General features: G+C 42.8%; 4 non-coding genes across 4 annotated transcripts; 2 read left to right on the top strand and 2 right to left on the bottom strand.

Moving 5' to 3' along the window:
- The first annotated feature begins 13272 nt into the window (after positions 1 to 13272).
- TRNAY-GUA (transfer RNA tyrosine (anticodon GUA)) lies at positions 13273 to 13362 on the top strand. The gene is given in 2 exon segments: positions 13273 to 13309; positions 13327 to 13362. It is a non-coding gene; the product is annotated as a tRNA-Tyr (tRNA).
- Positions 13363 to 13738: 376 nt separating this feature from the next.
- Positions 13739 to 13811, bottom strand: TRNAA-AGC (transfer RNA alanine (anticodon AGC)). The gene has a single exon. It is a non-coding gene; the product is annotated as a tRNA-Ala (tRNA).
- Positions 13812 to 14205: 394 nt separating this feature from the next.
- TRNAA-AGC (transfer RNA alanine (anticodon AGC)) lies at positions 14206 to 14278 on the top strand. Its single transcript has one exon. It is a non-coding gene; the product is annotated as a tRNA-Ala (tRNA).
- Positions 14279 to 14654: 376 nt separating this feature from the next.
- On the bottom strand, positions 14655 to 14744 carry TRNAY-GUA (transfer RNA tyrosine (anticodon GUA)). The gene is given in 2 exon segments: positions 14655 to 14690; positions 14708 to 14744. It is a non-coding gene; the product is annotated as a tRNA-Tyr (tRNA).
- Between the last annotated feature and the right edge of the window lie 2562 nt (positions 14745 to 17306).

Below are 17306 nucleotides of genomic sequence, written 5' to 3'. Positions count from 1 at the left end.
TTCACTGATTAAAAGCAGTTAATAAACATCGTCACTGGCTATCTTTGGCCGTTGTAGCCCTTGCACCATAAAACAATATTATTAATAACGTCACGTGGTAGTGACGGTAAAGATGGCAGCAAAACTGTGATTAACGAAACGATCGTTTTATTGGGCGAACTTGTGCCCTCAATACCTATTTTTTTAAGGTTACAAAGAGTACCATGTCTATGCATGGTAATAAAAATTAGTTTATTGAAGCGGCATGTTAGTTGCATGGGGTCACGCTGCGTGGGTAGCCAATCGGATCACTCGGCCGAGTGGAATCGCCCAGTCATGCGACACTGCAAAAAGAAATTTTCCGGTTTTACGACGAGTCCGCTGGTGATGTGCGACAGAACGCTCTTCCGTAAATAAAGAACGGGCACTTCCGTGGAACGAAGAGCCGTAAAAGAGAGACCGTAATACAAAATACAAGTGCTCTTGTATCTAGAAAACGGAAGAAACTGTAGGCTGAATCTATAGTGCAACCGTTAACGTACAGTTGCTTCTCGTATTCGGAAAACGAAACACACTGTATGCTAAATCTATATTATAACCGTTAAAGTACAGGTGCTTGCCGTATTTCGTCTTACAGAGCATATTCATTGTTTGGAGGATGTACTATCCACGACAAAAATGCCCAGGATGCGCGAGCGTCGACCGAATTTTATTGGTGCGCAATATGCTGGGGTCGGCCGCGTTAACATCTGCGTTCGGAAGGTGCATACATGACCTACTGTTTCCAGCGGTCTTGAACGCCTAAATGCAATTTGGTTGGCGCTCGCACTTCCAGGGTGCTTTTGTCCACGATAGTACATATCCTTGAATGAAAATGTCATGAAGGCAGCTGATAGTCGAAGCAACAGGTCACCATTGAGAAAATTGTCTCGCCAACACACTAAAACACTGTGCCCTTTATTATAGCAATGAACGGCATAGCATACATACAAAGAAGTGCACCATCACAGTACTCAAGTTTCTTACATCACAGAAGCAACTTCATTTGCTTCAATCATTCGTCTTGCACTCTTTCCTGGTGAAAGTTGTTCTTTACCCCAAACCCCTTGCAAAGATAAACTTGCCACTGTTATGAGAAACAAGTAGTATTCGTGAATTTCCATCCTAAATAAAGCGGCAAAAAAAGCACAATCCCAGAGCACAACAAAGGAGTAACTTATGTGTTAGAAAAAACGTATGCCAACATTCTCGGAACAAGGGATGTAGCTGTAAACGAGATTTCAGCAATGTTGCTTGTCATCAGAGTGGCAATTGTTTTCCTTGGCAGCTTTTTGTGCGTATCTCACTGGCCCCTACCTTCGTTGGGGGAGGAAAAGCTGGTGCAAATTATAGGTCAAGAGAATTCAAAGTGTTAAAGGCAGGAAGGGTGTGCTTAGCAGTGGTGATCGTGACATCGCGGGCAGGGGCACTGTTGACAGTTCGAGCAAAGAATAGGGCTGACCAAAACAGAAAACGATGTACACATGTAAGCAGTCATTGATCGAGAAGACCTAGTCCTCCCAGAAGTCAAAATGGGAATTAAGATAAACTGTTTTTACATTTGGAAGAAAGCAACCAAGAATTAAGGAAAATAAATTTCGTATCAAGATGCATCTGGTTAAGATCTGTGGAAATGGTAAGTGAAGGCACATTATGAATACACATTTTGTTGAAAGTCGATGAAGAAAAAATATATTGACCAAATATTACAAAATAAGAACATCGAAATACAACTGGTTATGAGCATAAAATAGTAAAGAACAGCCTGCAAAAGAAATGGGGTGGCAAATACGATAACTAGGTGCAAGATTGCGAAACGTTGGCACAGTTGATGGCTTGAAGTTTCTGTCTTCCTCTGTAAGCTTTGTCTTAGTTGAACAAGAAAATGGGTCCTTTTTTTAACGCCTAAGTTCAAATGCTGTTCAAACCTTCAGGGTTATTATAATTCCAGAAAATGTTATGGGCAGTTCTCCTGGGTTGGCCTTAATCCAACAGTAATATCCCCATCTGTAAGCTCAAAATGTAATTTTCTAAATGTACCTTAGCTCCTGGGGAACCATTACCTCGTCTTCTTTTTCAACAAAGATGCCGAACCATTATAGTGTTGGCAGGAGCGCTAGAAAACTACATTGTATTTGTTACTACAACCAAAGTGAATTTTGGCAACAATTAGTGAAAGCAACAAACAGTATCCCAGAAAACTGATTCAAGTCATCCGGGAAAACTGCTAAATATATTGTACTCCCCGCCCCACCTCTTCACCATACACACAATAATTATGCACCACACTGATTCTCATGGTGTTGATTATGATATTATAACACTAGGCATCAAGTGAAGAGAATTAGTGGACAAGAGGTCACAAGTGTTTTCGTTAGAAAATCAAATGCGTTTTACATTGACGTTTTCCTGCAGCCAGCTTGTGGGATGGTGACCAATGCATACGAAAGCTCATGGGATTCTGTGCAGCAGATTGTTGCCTACGTGGTGTTATGCGCACAAATGCACTCCTCTTTCATGAAAAATGACGTCAGGCGGTAGAAATTTGTGCAGACCATGTCAAACTTAGAGGTTGAAAAACATCACAATGTATTATAAAGAGTGCCCAATTTGTTGAAAGCTACTAAAATTTATTCGATTATTCATTACGCTTACTGTTAGTTAGATTCAGAAACTGTGCTTTACTAGTTCTGTAAACGGGCACCATGCTTTTACAGTCGTAGCAACAATGATTTGTGGCGCAGACAAGGAAAAATGCTTATGAGGTTTATGCAAGTCTACAAATTATATCCTACTTCACATTCCCATCTGGTAGAAGAAGAGGAAAAAACTGTATTTTCTGGTGGAGGATGCATACACGAGAGCACAAAAAACTAGTGTGCCCTAACCATTGCTGTTGCGCAGCCTGTGCACTAGCAGTTACACATAATATCAAAGTTGCAATCGTATTTCCGCAAGCTGTAGTTACTACATACTAAAAAGATTTTGCGCCAAAGCAAACACACACACAAGAAAGAAGCCGACACCACGGGCGCTCGTCTTTCTTGTGTGTGTTTGTTCTGGCGCAAGATTTTTTCAGTGCACAAGATCACGAACTAGCCCAGCAGTTAACTCTTCTGATGTAGTTACTACAAGCTGCTGCCAGTCTACCGGTACACAGCTTTAACCTCTCTAATGAATTTACCTCCTATGACACAATTGAAATGCAATATTCTGCAAATAAGTGAAGCCCTATGTGCTTTCCCATGCAATGAAACACCTTTGAAGAACCTGAATCGCCAACTGGAGGACGAGGTGAAGAGTGTGTTCTTTGCAAACTAGTGGGGCACCTGTAAATCCTACAGCTATGGATAGTGCATTTAGTATCAGTTTTGAAGGTTTTTAATTTAAACTGCTCGCAGTAAAAGCCTTGTATGCAGTTGTGTGAAGTTCAAACCCCCCCCCTTTATTGTTTATAGGTTTCAACCACTTTCATTTCCAATATTTCGTCGTTTATTTCATTTATTAAGCACATTAATTTCCCCTATGCTGTCCTTGGTGTCACTATTTGTTGGTTTTGGTGACATGGCATTTTCATATTTCTAAATCTTGGTGCATGATTCTTCGGACACCCTGTAGATCAGAAAACAATATTACAACTTTCATAATCATATCATGCGTGTTATTGGCGGCTGCGGCTGCTTCAAGCGATTCTTTCAGTAAGGTTCAAACAGATTTGAAGTAAAATTGTTTTGCAGCAGGGGCGTGCCATCTAGAAAATCAAGCAATAAGATCAAGTATTGTTCAGTATTCAGATGTTTACCTAAGAAGCTGTCAAAAAGCAAACAGGGCACAACACCTAATAAACAAAGCAAAATTTGAAAATTTCAACTGAAAAAGAAACAAGTTCTTGAAAATACAGCAGAAAGCCACCAGCTTATGTGGAGTACACCCTTGCTATGCACTCCAAGTGAAGCAGTTACCGCAATGCTTGGGCACCACATGAACGTAAAAATCAACAACTTTCAGCAGAATATTAACACCACTAAATGAACTGGTCTTTGAAGATTCTCTATCTAAAGTTTCCAACAACTTCTTCTGGCATTTAATGTGTTTACATCATTCTGCAGTCGCAAAAGCCGGCTCTCAGAAAGGCAGTTTGAAGCCACAATTTCCCTAAAGGCAACTTCAGCTTGAGTGTCAAGATAGCATTGAACTGCAGATAAAGTGGACAACGCATGGCAAACATCGTGAACACTCTTACGTGTTAACCAGTTGGCTCACTCACGCTGCAATGAAATTATGGGATGCAGACACAGGATACAGTGAAGCGGGTTTCGTGAAGTGTTTCACGATTTGAATGCTTCTTCTCCGGTTGTGAAAGCTGTCTCCACTACACAAATAAGCAAATAGAATAAAAAAGGACTTCAACGTGCTAACAATACGTTGGCCATTTGCAAGAAACGGGCAGGGTTTTGGCTGCTAGCTTGCCTCGTACAAATCTTCTATGCAACAGTACTTCCTTTTCCCAGTACAAGCCACATCAAAATGCAGTGTGTTCGGAGCCCTTGCCCTCTGTATTTCTGCTTTGGAAACAGTTGACCATGTGTTCAGTTGGTGTCAAGAAAAGGTACACAAAACACTGTCCACCATTGATTTCTGGTATGCTTTGCTCCTCGCACCGCTCCCCGCATAATGCCGCTCCCCGCACCGGATGCAGGTGAAGCCAGTGGAAATGCGGTGACCTGCAGCGGCTTTTCCTGGAAGAAGCGGGTATGGTCCACTAACTAGCGCGTGTGATCACATAATATTACTGCCATAAAATCTTTCTTCGTGGTTTTTCACATTTTAGCACATGTCTCAACATGTCAGGTAAGCGTTTTTACAGCAATCCTAACTCGTGTGCGATAGTGTTTTCTTATATAAAATATATTCTCATTTATTTGCGTTTCCTGTGCATGCCACTTACTTTAGCGATGCTGTGGGCGCTGCAATGGAAACATCCTGGACGTCTCGAACCACTGAGCTGGCTTGCTTGGGTAATTTACGGAACAACAGTACCGGTACAACGACACAACTATCGGCCAGTATCACTAACCAGCATTCCTTGCTAGATAATGGAACATGTCATCTTGTCATTCCTAGCGAACCTTCTTCAGTCATCATCATTTTTCACTCGTGCACAGCATGGATTTAGAAAGCACTTTTCTAGAGAAACACAGCTAATAAATTTCACAAATGATATTAACTTCATACTTGATCGTGGCAGTGAGGTTAACTGTACCTATTTAGGTTTTTCCAAAGCGTTTGACAATGTCTCTCACAGCTCACTTCTTCACAAACTAAGTAAGCTTATCATCGACGAAAATGTACTACGATGGATTGAATGCTTTTTGTCTAACAGGTTCCAGTACGTGCACGCTAACGGCATTAAATCATCATCAGTTCCTGTCACCTCACGCGTCCCACAAGGTTCTGTTATCGGTCCCTTGCTGTTTCTGGTAGATATTAATGACTTGCCTAACAACGTAACATGCACAGTGTGAATTTTACGGATGACTGTGTGGTTTACCGGGTAATAAAAAGTAATAATGACACTGTACTCCTCCAGGAAGGCTTAGCTACTATATCTAACTGGTGTTCGCAATGGAAAATGACACTTAACGAGACTAAATGCGAAGAAATGCGTTTTTCGCGTCGTATAAATCCGTGCCCCGCTCCCTACACTATTTGTTCTTCCATCTTACACCGGTAGCATCTTACAAATCCCTCGGTGTCATTATAACGTCAAACCTTCCTTGGAAGGCACATATCATTTCTATCATCGCGTCCGCTAACCGCATGCCTGGATATCTGAAACGGAATTTTCACTTAGCCCCGACACATGTTAAACTTCTGTACAAATCGCTTGTCCGCTCCAAATTAGAATATGCTAACTCAGTATGGGACCCTTTCACTAACTCTATCATCGACGCCCTCGAAGCCATGCCGAACAGAGCAGAACGTTTCATCTTCCGAACTATGATCGTTTGTCCAGCGTCACAGAAATGAAAAACACATTGTCACTAACCAAATATCATGCCTGTGTCTGTATTTTAAAATTACCACATGAATTGCACCCTTAAAGATACATTACTCACGCCGCCTACGTATGTTTCATCCCACTGAGATCATCCATGCAAACTTAGTGTTCCACAGTGCCGTACAACATCCTAAATGAATTCATTCATTTCAAAAGCATTGCTGGACTGGAACCACCTACCAAGGAACATTGCACTTTCCGAAGACTTTGATGAAGTTAAGAAAAAAATGTCAGCACATTATTGCTTACCATAACTTTGGTTCAATTTTCTGTTTCCTCGTAATCATGCGCATTCTCATATATTTTTCCCCAGAGTTGCTGTGTTAATATTTTTACAAATGGTGGCGTTTTGCAATTTGCATAACTTTTCTTTGTGTGATTTAGCGTTTCTTGGTATTTGTATCATTCTGAACTTATTTCATGTTCTGGTATATTTTCTTTCTCTGTATGCATTTTGTCCTTTTGTAACAAATTTATTGAAATGTGTGTACCACTCCTTTCAATAACGCACTGTGGGCCATGAGGTTATCGGAGTTAAATAAGTATAAATAAATAAATAAATAAATAAATAAATAAATAAATAAGCAGGCAGGTTTTCAACGGAAAGAAATGCCACACACCTCTGCAGACAAAGTGCTGCTGCAAAGTCATGAACCGCCAACTTCCGGGACAAGGTAGGCTTTGGTCGAGGGCGCTCTATGTGCTATCCACCCCGAGTAGCAGAGATCAGTGGTGTGGACCCCTTAATACTGGCTTTCCTTTCTGCTAGGAACCTCGGCAACCGCTCACACACTACTTTTTTTTTGAATCTGCAACACGTGCAGAGCAAGTCATATCACTGTGCATTGATCCTATGGCTTTATTTTTCTAAGCGAACTGCCTGCACATTCTATCAAATCATTACAAAAATACAATTTGCACATTTTTACTACTGTTGTAGACAGGCTAGTTGCTAGACGTGTGAAGCATGTTACCAGCCCTCTGACAGAATGCAACAATGGAAGCATACACTGGAAAGCTACACAATCTAAATTTATGTGGCACTGTATAGCATACAGTATGGTTGCTGTGTGTTCTAGCCCTGTGTCAAGTAAAAGTTAATTGTCAAGTGTTTATGCTGTAGTTCTACTTATTCTGAGTCCTCGAACTGCACAATCAATCTTCCAAGTTTACACATTGTTGGCTTTTAATTGCCTAAGTTATTCATTTCTTACTTACACATGCAGTAATACCACTGCGATAAGCAAAATGAGTTTGAAAAAGAAATGCCGTGATAATCTTCCACATTTGCTGAGGGAACGAGCAATGGCCAATAGCACATGCTTGAGACTACATAAATATTCAGTCTTTACACAGCTTAAGTGTTACGCAAGTAATAAAGAGGTACGCTGTGCACGTCTCCATGCCAATGCAATCTGTCTACTTCAGACTGCACTGAGGCCGCTACTTGGTACTGTTCGGCAGTTCAGCTTTGGTTTTCTGCTATACAAAACTGTTTAGGTACTAGTAGCTTACATTGGGATAAAATTAAACTTGGAGCACTGGTCATATACATGTATATAATGCGCCTACAATTATAAAACAAGGGGAGGACTATGGGTCTCTTAGAAAAAGAACATATATATCATGGTTATAATGTGTTCTGATGCCACAATGAAATAGAAGGCAACGCATAGAAGCGGACTGCGCTTCCTTGCCACCAAGGTTATTGGACAGGCAGTACTTCAAAAGTGCCCACGGCACAGTCAATTAAGGCAAAGCCATGGTTCCTCATTTATGTTTGAACACGGTTCCACATGCGGTAGCGATTCTAGTATTACCGCCCAGCGGTTTACCTCACCATAGTTTCAAGTACCAGAAAATATAGAGAGAAAACTTCATTATATTCTTGTTGCCATCAAAAATATAACGTAAAGCGCATTCTTAGGCGAGAAACGATCGTGCGAAAAAACTTACATTCATGAAAATTTTTGAGGTGCACGACATATTTCACATGATAAATTTTCCAGATGCACTAGTGTGCAAAGATTTATGGAAAAAGCCAAATACATTTAGTGCAAATATTACACTATTGTGGTGCGAAATAAAGTAATATCTCATAATGTAAGAGGCGTTGCATTAATGTTACAACAAAAGTGCACATTATTCAATCAGAGCCCTGTAAATTTTAGCATGCAGAGGCACCACTTCGTTAAACAATAGCGATATTATGTCTATGTATACAATTATTACATATGAATTTCTGCCATTGCCCCCCAAAAATTCCCCTCTAAGTCTGCCTAATTAAAAGCTAGTAACAGCATATACATAATGGAATAACATTAAAGTAAGAGTGCCCACGAAAAGAAACGCGGAGAAGACACGGAAACGCCCAGCTGTTCAGTTCTACTTAATGACCACTTCTGCTCTTTTTACTTCCGTAAGATAAGCTAACTCGCTCAATGCAGCATTCATATTCGTTAACATTTATTTGCCATGTGGGTAACCTGCTAGGAGGAAGGAAGGAAATCAACTTTAGTCAAGGTCCTGCAGGCCACCAGAGCTTTGGGCTCTCATGGAGTGGGCGTCTCCCACGACGGAACCGGGAGTTTGAGTCTCCTGGCGGCGTCGTGGACCGTTATAAGGGCCACCCGTTGTTCGATCCTCTCTGAGATCACAAAAAGCAAAAAAAAATCCCACGTATCCGCAGAACCACTTCCGCGCAGTCACATAGCCGCACATTGTGGCAGCTAACTGGATCATGCCGAAAAGTGGGTAGCCGCTGCATGCTCTTTAAGAGATCGGCTGCCCGTTTCATCGATAGCTCAGTTGGTAGAGCGGTGGACTGTGGAGGCTGGCCTGACAGAGACATACATAGGTCGCTGGTTCGAATCCGGCACGACCGATTGTTGTATTCTTTATATATACATGTTTTCTATTTTTTATAATGTGGCGAACTGCATAAGGACGGTGCGGTGCCATAGTGGTGAAGGAGGGAGACGTAGACTACTGGAAGTCTTAGGGCGACCATGCTTGTCTCCGTCTGCAAACTCCTGCTCGCGCCTCACACATGCACACACACACACACACATACGTATATATATAATGTATGTATATAATATCGTGTTTAAACTGAATTTTGCCAGAGTTTAAAAATATGCCGATGCACTCTAAGACGACGCGACCAAGTGACTGTTGCAAACTTTTGTATGTAGTGTTTCACGCTCTATTTTGTATTTTGCTTAATTAGATAATTAGTGAAGACTACCTCGCCAACTTCTGAAGAAACGGAGATAGTAAACAAATGCCATTAGAAAGTTGCGGAACGGTTTGCAAAACGACCGAATAAACAGTTTCTGGCATTTTATTAAGTATTACTCTTTTTCAGCTTACTGCGGTTGCCGGTGAAATACAAAAGAAGAAACACCAGGTGACATGCCCGCTTGCTGGTCCCAAGCTTTCCGCGCACAAACGAACATAGCATTTAGCCGGGTGTGCTGCCGCTGCGTCTGCTTATCGCTTTCATGAACCGCCGCGAGGCAAGCACATCGCTGATGTAAATCGCACATTCAATGCCTTCGTGACTGCTCTGTCGCCTTTTAAGCGGCACCAAGCCGTCTTAGATGCAATGTTGGTTTGTACGCGGACAGTATAGGAGTGCTGCAATCACGGCGCGCGAGCAGGTATGTCACGTGGAATTTTTTTTTTTTGCATTTCGCGAGCCTCCGCCATAATAATAATAATATTTGAGGTTTTACGTGCCAAAACCACTTTCTGATTATGAGGCACGCCGTAGTGGAGGACTCCAGAAATTTTGACCACCTGGGGTTCTTTAACGTGCTCCTAAATCTAAGCACACGGGTGTTTTCGCATTTTCGCCCCCATCGAAATGCGGCCGCCGTGGCCGGGATTCGATCCCGCGACCTTGTGCTCAGCAGCCCAACACCATAGCCACTGAGCAACCACGGCGGTGAGCCTCCGCATTAAGCTGACGAATTCCAATACTCAATAGATAGCTAGTTAGAAAATGCCTAATCGGATGTTTTGCACAGCGCGCTACAATCTTCTAATTCGAATTCTTTGTCTAACTTCGTGTCTTCACAAGTTGGTTAATTAGTTTTGGATAATTATCAAATTAAGCCAAATACAAAGAACAGCGTGACGCACTGCGTAAAAAAGTCAGCAACATGCATTTGGTTGCATCGTCTTCGAGTGCATCCGTATAATTTTAAGCTCTGACAAAAGTTAGCTGAAAACCTTTTATATAAGAATATATCATCTTATAAAGGCTGTTAATCACCCGCCTTCAAATTTTCCTTCTGCGCGGGGCCAACAATACAGAGAATCATACCTCATTCATGAGTTCAAGACATTGCAACCAATAAGCACAAACGTTGCAAAGGAAGCTTTAGAATCTATTCGCTGTGCTAAATTTCAAACAATAGGCAACAGCGCTTACATATTTTTGATTGAGGCACTTTGTTCTTTTTTGTTTTGTTTTGTTATTGGGTTGTTCATTTCATTACATTAATTACTTCCATTCCTTTTTTATACATTTATTCATTTTCTTAATCGAGCCCCAATTTCTGTCGCTACTTTAATTCTACATCAACGTGGTTTTACACTGGCTTTACTCAACGATAGAGTGTAACAAAACATAGACGTTTCGCCACTTTTGCGGGTGGCATCGTCGGTACTCAACATCGTCAGTACGCAAGACGATAGTTCACTGACCTCCATGGAGCAAATAACCCCACCCATGTCAACATACGAGCTTCATGGTGCTTCTCCTTAAAATTGGTCTGACTAAATAATTTTATACAAGAAGGTGCCGGGTATCAATTTCACTACTTCTCGCAAGCTAAGCTAGCACTTTATCATGTGAGCTACAAGGCCGACAAAGATGGTTGGTCAATAAAATGCTTCCCGAATGCTGCCCCCTTTCGCATACTAATCACTGTAGCTTAGCACCGTGTGCAACCCTTACAACCCTTATATATATATAAGCAGAAAGACGGGGGTTCGATACCTGGTTACAGCGACTCCATCCAGGCGCACAAGAAACGCTGAGCTGCACTGAGCTTCCAGTTTACACTGAACATCCCCGGTTGGCAACATTAATCATACACCCTCTGTAAAATATATTAGTAGTTTTGAGATCTAAAACTGCATAGTTCAGCATTCATTCTGTCTCCAGAAAATTTCGCAAGGTACCGCCATAAATGATTTAATTACGAAAACACTCAATATTTGTGCTCTGTGTGCCAACTGGGATGTCTGAACATCTTATTGCGCATCTATAATCTAATCCGCCCAATGCCCTAGCTTACACAATTCCACATTCCAAGCTTCCAAGCACATTTGACTGCTCATTGGAATAACGTTAAATGATAACACTCGAAGGAGGGTTTACTCTCAAAAGCACTACTGAAGAATTTAGCACACCGTATCAATGTAGGCCGGAAGCAGTGTAATGTGATTGTACAAGCACGTAGAAGCTATAAATTAAAAATAAAGTCCGTAGTTTACTCTAACCTCGCCGCATGTTAATTGTACGTCACGAATCCACACGTCCTTATGTGGAACTATGCTCTCTAAATCATAGTGCGCATTGTGAAAAGAAGAATAGATTTGTATTAACAGAAGCAACAAATAAGTATAACTTTCTAGCTGCTCAAGCTTCCTAAACCCTTGCTTTATTAGTTTCCTCGTAGACTCTGCATAGCATGTTTACTCTATTACAGAGTCCTTATTTACAACGTACAAAATATTATTTGCCTTCCAATACAGTGACGCCTAATGCGGCATTTAATTGTCTGTACTGCGTACAGCCGTTGGAAACATGGCTTTCTTTGCTGTCTTTGCGAATATCATTGTGCGCTATGTCCTGCTGGGGGCGGTGCATATTATGACACTTCGATCGCGCTACGCTTGAGCAAATAATAGCTCATAATATGATTCAATGAGTTCATTAATAAAGTGGCTAAATCACTGCACTTTGACTTCCACAAGTTGGTGCTCAGATATCTCCTTCTGCCACATTATTGGACTTAAATATAGTTTGCACTTGGTATTTATGAGCTCCTACGACACGTTTCCTTCATTTGGATAACTTGCGCAAATCGTATGTTTCCATTGTGTTGCATACTCGCCTACACTATCTCCCGTGCTTTTTCTCATCCTTCAGTTTCTTACCTCGTGTACCTTCGTTTAAGAACCTCTGTCAATTTGAGTCCTCAAACTATTTTTTTTTCTCCGATCACATGTGTGCTTGGAACTTCTCTGGTAGCTGAGTCACTGCACAGGTGCGTAATAGTTTACCATCGGCAATAGTCATTAGTCAGTACTCGCGCACTTAACTCACGCGACCGAAAGTTGCCAAGGTACGTCCGTCTGCAGTGTTGGGCAGATGTCTGTTAGCTGCAACTCTGCCGCTGAAGCTTTGCAGGTTTCATGGCTGCGGATTCTTCGCAATAAATTGAGGTATGTTTAATGCAGTGCTTAAAACCAAACGGCACTGAGTATTCCCGCCTGTAAATTGTATTACATATTTACACAGCGCCGGGACCGCATGGTAGGCAGGCCGTACAAAATCACGCCGCGCGTTTGCAGAAGAGCTATCGTGTGCTACAGGCGGCCAGTGCTGCGCTCACGCTGCCTTTTAGTTGTGTACATTATTCGGGGTCGGTGAAAGGCGAATTGAACCGGCGTACCCAAGGACAGGAAAAGCCTGTTCAGAGAAATTAATGAAGTCTGTGCCGACAGAACCCTCTATCAAATATTGCCCACGAGGAGTCGTATAAAAACAAGGTAATATTATATGATCCTAGAGACTGCCCAACTGATTACCAAACACGACGAACGGAAATCGCGAATAAAGCTAGGCTACCGATAGACGGTAAGACCGCTGCAAGGTCGTCGACAGCGCCTGTTTCTTATTTACTGAATGCCGCTCCTCCCGTACACCGCTGTTACATATTTGACCACAGTCATCAATACTGCGTAACTAATGCGTTTTTTTTCTTTAAATTTGGTTAAGATTTCTCAGCCTCACGTTAAGTGCCAGCCAACGTACAGTTATTCTGCGCTCGGGAAAAAATTCGGCGACACCGGTGAACCAGTTTCGCGCCAATCCTAAGCCGCATCTTCCTTCAGCTAATCAGGTCACGCCAACAGCAGGCAGTGCCTGCTCTTTAAGGTTTGTGGTTGCCGTTCCGTCGATAGCTCAGTTGGTAGAGCGGTGGACTGTAGAGGCATTGGAAACAGGCATCCATAGGTCGCTGGTTCAAATCCGGCTCGACGGATTTTATTTTCTTTCTATGGGTCAGGTCCACTGAATTTTACTTTTCTTTGTGATGTAGCAACAAATGCAGACGTCGCCTCTCCTCTTAGTTAATAGGTGGTCATACGCTCCGGGCCGAAAAAAAGGTCTGGCCCTCCTCATGAACTGCGGATCATCTTTAATTCTCCATATTTAAAGCGGACTGCCTCCTGGGGCAATATTGTTCCCGGTTCAACTCACTCCAACTCCAATGCGATCCCTTCCCCCTCCCACCCCTATGCCCATATATCAATCGCAGTCTCGTGGCGCTGCCCATGCGCACAGAAAACGTATGAGCATTGCGGCACTTCGCAAAAAAAAAGTTGTCGCTATATTTTATTGGCGAAAAAAAAAAGAAGTGGAGGTGCTGGGTATCGATCCCAGTACCTCTCGCATGCTAAGCGAGCGCTCTACCATCTGAGCTACACCCCCGACACGATCGCTCGGTAACCGAGAGGCCACCGTATTGTGGTTTTCGCGTGAAACTAGGTCGAAGGAAAGCCCATCGTCTGTCCCATTGACTTAACGAGAATGGTTGTATTTCATAAACCAGGATATATAATCTTTACTTGGCTCTGAATGTGGGTGCAAAAGTAACATGTAATGGGACAGACGATGGTCTGATCTCCAGCTCAATCCAAAAACGTGTTCCGAGCGGTAGACAATCCCTTTAATATGCGCCGCGAGATTCCTGCGGCAACCGGTCGCCACCCCTCCCTTCCTCTCCCCCCCCCCCTCTTCTCACCTCCGCCGTTCGCTTTCCTTCGACCTAGTTTCACGCGAAAACCACAATACGGTGGCCACTCGGTTACCGAGCGATCGTGTCGGGGGTGTAGCTCAGATGGTAGAGCGCTCGCTTAGCATGCGAGAGGTACTGGGATCGATACCCAGCACCTCCACTTCTTTTTTTTTTCGCCAATAAAATATAGCGACAACTTTTTTTTTGCGAAGTGCCGCAATGCTCATACGTTTTCTGTGCGCATGGGCAGCGCCACGAGACTGCGATTGATATATGGGCATAGGGGTGGGAGGGGGAAGGGATCGCATTGGAGTTGGAGTGAGTTGAACCGGGAACAATATTGCCCCAGGAGGCAGTCCGCTTTAAATATGGAGAATTAAAGATGATCCGCAGTTCATGAGGAGGGCCAGACCTTTTTTTCGGCCCGGAGCGTATGACCACCTATTAACTAAGAGGAGAGGCGACGTCTGCATTTGTTGCTACATCACAAAGAAAAGTAAAATTCAGTGGACCTGACCCATAGAAAGAAAATAAAATCCGTCGAGCCGGATTTGAACCAGCGACCTATGGATGCCTGTTTCCAATGCCTCTACAGTCCACCGCTCTACCAACTGAGCTATCGACGGAACGGCAACCACAAACCTTAAAGAGCAGGCACTGCCTGCTGTTGGCGTGACCTGATTAGCTGAAGGAAGATGCGGCTTAGGATTGGCGCGAAACTGGTTCAGTGGTGTCGTGGAATTTTTTCCCGAGCGCACAATAACTGTACGTTGGCTGGCACTTAACGTGAGGCTGAGAAATCTTAACCAAATTTAAAGAAAAAAAAACGCATTAGTTACGCAGTATTGATGACTGTGGTCAAATATGTAACAGCGGTGTACGGGAGGAGCGGCATTCAGTAAATAGGAAACAGGCGTTGTCGACGACCTTGCAGCGGTCTTACCGTCTATCGGTAGCCTAGCTTTATTCGCGATTTTCGTTCGTCGTGTTTGGTAATCAGTTGGGCAGTCTCTAGGATCATATAATATTACCTTGTTTTTATACGACTCCTCGTGGGCAATATTTGATAGAGGGTTCTGTCGGCACAGACTTCATTAATTTCTCTGAACAGGCTTTTCCTGTCCTTGGGTACGCCGGTTCAATTCGCCTTTCACCGACCCCGAATAATGTACACAACTAAAAGGCAGCGTGAGCGCAGCACTGGCCGCCTGTAGCACACGATAGCTCTTCTGCAAACGCGCGGCGTGATTTTGTACGGCCTGCCTACCATGCGGTCCCGGCGCTGTGTAAATATGTAATACAATTTACAGGCGGGAATACTCAGTGCCGTTTGGTTTTAAGCACTGCATTAAACATACCTCAATTTATTGCGAAGAATCCGCAGCCATGAAACCTGCAAAGCTTCAGCGGCAGGGTTGCAGCTAACAGACGTCTGCCCAACACTGCAGACGGACGTACCTTGGCAACTTTCGGTCGCGTGAGTTAAGTGCGCGAGTACCGACTAATGACTATTGCCGATGGTAAACTATTACGCACCTGTGCAGTGACTCAGCTACCAGAGAAGTTCCAAGCACACATGTGATCGGAGAAAAAAAAATAGTTTGAGGACTCAAATTGACAGAGGTTCTTAAACGAAGGTACACGAGGTAAGAAACTGAAGGATGAGAAAAAGCACGGAAGATAGTGTAGGCGAGTATGCAACACAATGGAAACATACGATTTGCGCAAGTTATCCAAATGAAGGAAACGTGTCGTAGGAGCTCATAAATACCAAGTGCAAACTATATTTAAGTCTAATAATGTGGCAGAAGGAGATATCTGAGCACCAACTTGTGGAAGTCAAAGTGCAGTGATTTAGCCACTTTATTAATGAACTCATTGAATCATATTATGAGCTATTATTTGCTCAAGCGTAGCGCGATCGAAGTGTCATAATATGCGCCGCCCCCAGCAGGACATAGCGCACAATGATATTCGCAAAGACAGCAAAGAAAGCCATGGTTCCAACGGCTCTACGCAGTACAGACAATTAAATGCCGCATTAGGCGTCACTGTATTGGAAGGCAAATAATATTTTGTACGTTGTAAATAAGGACTCTGTAATAGAGTAAACATGCTATGCAGAGTCTACGAGGAAACTAATAAAGCAAGCGTTTAGGAAGCTTGAGCAGCTAGAAAGTTATACTTATTTGTTGCTTCTGTTAATACAAATCTATTCTTCTTTTCACAATGCGCACTATGATTTAGAGAGCATAGTTCCACATAAGGACGTGTGGATTCGTGACGTACAATTAACAAGCGGCGAGGTTAGAGTAAACTACGGACTTTATTTTTAATTTATAGCTTCTACGTACTTGTACAATCACATTACACTGCTTCCGGCCTACATTGATACGGTGTGCTAAATTCTTCAGTAGAGCTTTTGAGAGTAAACCCTCCTTCGAGTGTTATCATTTAACGTTATTCCAATGAGCAGTCAAATGTGCTTGGAAGCTTGGAATGTGGAAGTGTGTAAGCTAGGGCATTTGGCGGATTAGATTATAGATGCGCAATAAGATGTTCAGACATCCCAGTTGGCACACAGAGCACATATATTGAGTGTTTTCGTAATTAAATCATTTATGGCGGTATCTTGCGAAATTTTCTGGAGACGGAATGAATGCTGAACTATGCAGTTTTAGATCTGAAAACTACTAATATATTTTACAGAGGGTGTATGATTAATGTTGCCAACCGAGGATGTTCAGTGTAAACTGGAAGCTCAGTGCAGCTCAGCGTTTCTTGTGCGCCTGGATGGAGTCGCTGTAACCAGGTATCGAACCCCCGTCTTTCTGCTTATATATATATAAGGGTTGTAAGGGTTGCACACGGTGCTAAGCTACAGTGATTAGTATGCGAAAGGGGGCAGCATTCGGGAAGCATTTTATTGACCGACCACCTTTGTCGGCCTTGTAGCTCACATAATAAAGTGCGAGCTTAGCTTGCGAGAAGTAGTGAAATTGATACCCGGCACCTTCTTGTATAAAATTATTTAGTCAGACCAATTTTAAGGAGAAGCACCATGAAGCTCGTATGTTGACATGGGTGGGGTTATTTGCTCCATGGAGGTCAGTGAACTATCGTCTTGCGTACTGACGATGTTGCGTACCGACGATGCCACTCGCAAAAGTGGCGAAACGTCTATGTTT

This window comes from Dermacentor variabilis, chromosome 6, assembly GCF_050947875.1.
Source record: "Dermacentor variabilis isolate Ectoservices chromosome 6, ASM5094787v1, whole genome shotgun sequence".
Lineage (NCBI taxonomy): Eukaryota > Metazoa > Arthropoda > Arachnida > Ixodida > Ixodidae > Dermacentor > Dermacentor variabilis.
This window is presented reverse-complemented; position numbering and strand designations above follow the sequence as displayed.